The sequence below is a fragment of the Pteropus alecto genome, unplaced genomic scaffold, assembly GCF_000325575.1.
Source record: "Pteropus alecto unplaced genomic scaffold, ASM32557v1 scaffold69, whole genome shotgun sequence".
Lineage (NCBI taxonomy): Eukaryota > Metazoa > Chordata > Mammalia > Chiroptera > Pteropodidae > Pteropus > Pteropus alecto.
This window is the reverse complement of record NW_006494610.1, coordinates 1,607,719-1,610,444: the sequence shown is the minus strand read 5'-3', so window position 1 is coordinate 1,610,444 and position 2,726 is coordinate 1,607,719.

Genomic DNA, 2,726 nt, shown 5'->3' with positions numbered 1-2,726 from the left:
TATTTAGGGCTTTGAAAAGTCAGTAGCTGCTTCTGCAGCCTACAATTAATTAGTTTTCTATGGGATTAACTAGCTATTAAAGTTTCAGATAGGGATATTTTAATATTAAGTCTTACTGGAAAAATGTAAAGCCAAAATTCAAATAGAGTTCTCAGTACTACTGCTATTTAATAGTTAAACTATTATGTGTAATAAAACAAGGAAACATTTAAATTAAATGAAATTACAGATATATGTTGACATTGATAGGATATAGAAATATGACATCATTATATCAACATAACAGTTATTTCTTTTAATGTCCTATCAGACATTCATAATCCTTGCCCTCAGTCTAAACACTATCAATATTATTTCCTATTTGTGGGTAGCACTCCTGATAATTATTTCTTCTTAATGATTATTTTAGCACATTCTTATAATCCCAAATATCTCACTCATAATTGAGAATTATACTTTATAGAACAACTCAGAAGCATTGTCTGAGGGAGATATGAAGAGATAGCAGGACTTGGTAATTGTCATTCCCTCTCTCTTGAAGTCTTCATTCTATTTTGTGGTGAATTTGCACAATCATTGCATAGTTATCACAGTTGCTTTCTCCTAGGCAACTAAAGGAAAAAACAAAGCCAAACAGGAACAGATAAAAGACTTACCATTTGGAAATTATAGCGATTTACAAATAAAAGATATTTGGGAGAGGGGAGATCCTTAACTTCTATTTTGTCATTACTTAGACTGAAGCCAGAAAGATTGAGCCTGAGATTTGAATCCTATGTCTCCAACTGAGTGTTACTTGGGAGAATCTCAAACTCTCTTGACCTCACTTTTGTTACCTACAAAATCATAAAGGACTAATTATGCATAATAGGGTTTTGTGAGGATAAAGGTCATTATAAGAGAACTTTGTAAAGTTTTAAACCAAATTAAACACTGTAACACCATCAACAGAAAGTCCAAATATATAGACTTGGATTTGAATATTCACTCCAGAATGTATTAATTACAAGAGCTTGGCATGATTTCTAAATTTCCTTGAGCCTCGGTTTCTTCGTTATGAAATTGATGATGATAATCTCTATTTCATAGACTAGTTGTGATGATTAAGTGATAATCTATTTAAGGCAACATGCAAAGTGGCTGGTCTTCCCCTGATAACGATTCTAAGTGTTGAACACCAGCCCCATGGATCTAGTGGCTCCCCCTTCTATTGCTTCAAAATAAATGCAAGCTTTTCAAACATAAGGCAAACATATAAGTCAAAGTTCTTTGAACTTCTCTAATAACTACTTTCTCCTTGATTTTTTTTTTTTGGTCAGAATGATTTTTCAATAAAAAGATTGGTGTTTTTCTTTATAATATTCCATGATAAATTGGTGTTTTTCTTTATAATATTCCATGATTATGCTAAGGGACCATAATGCAAATATAATGCAAATATGTATTGTGTATTCCCCCTCAACTACTTTTAAAAAATAATTTCCAGTAATTTATCTATTTCCCTAAATATCATTTCCCCCATTTCCTTCTGTTTCATACACTCAAGAACCTGGTTTGTTTTTTCAATAGTTAAAAATATCGTTTTCTATAAAAGCTAAAAAAAAGAGATCAGTGGAACACACTTTTTAAAGTTCTATTTCAATTAATCCAATTTTTAAAAGATCAATTAGAAAGTACTCTACTAAGCCCCATGGGGAATTCAGAAAGGTATATACTCACAATCTAATTATAGATTTAAAAAATATACCTACTATGTTCTGGAAATTGTTAGAAACATTATATTTTACTTATTTAATCTCATAATAATCCTCTAAAGTGTGTGTTATCATCACAAAAAAATGGGGAAACCTAGACTTAGAGAGATTCTATGTCTTGCCCAAGGTCATACAACTAAGATGCATTATAACTGGCATTGGAATTGAACCCAGTTTGACTCCATAATTTTTATTCTTTTAATTGTGCATACTAAGTTTTTTATGACTTGCATAAAAAACACTATTACTGCATTTAATTTGCTAATTTTTTTTCAGGGATTTTGTCAATTTAATAAGGTATATTGGTTTACAGTTTCTTTTCTGATAATGGTTTTGTCTGTCTTTGGTATCAAGGCAATACTGGCCTCATAAAATGCACATGAACATGTTTTCCCTTTTCCATTATAAGACAAATTTGTATATACTAGGTATTATTTCTTAAATGTTTGGTAGAATTCACAAATAAAGCCACTTGGACCTGGAGATTTCTTTGTGACAAGGTTTTTAACTGTGACTTCCACTTTTGAATAGATATAGGGACATTTTGGTTCTGTATATTTTTTTCTTGAATGAATTCTGGTATTTGGTATCTTTCAGAAAATTGGCCTATTTTAAATTGTCAAATTATTGGTAAAAAAGTTCCTGATTTTTCATTATTATCTTTTCTAGAAACTGAAGTGATATGCCCTTTTTCCTGATACTGGTAATTATTTATTTGCACACACGCTCCCCACCATTCCCTCTCCCTCCCTCCCTCTCTCTCTCTCTCTTCTCTCTCTCTCTCTCTCACACACACACACACACACACACACACACACCCCTTTATTTCGGTTACTATGGACTAGTATTTTCAATTTTCATGGTCTTTTCAAAAAACTAGTTTTTTTAAATTTATTTTCTCTGATCCTTCGATGTTTTATCAATCACTAATTTCAGCTCTTATTCTTACCATTTCCTTTGTTGCTTATTTAC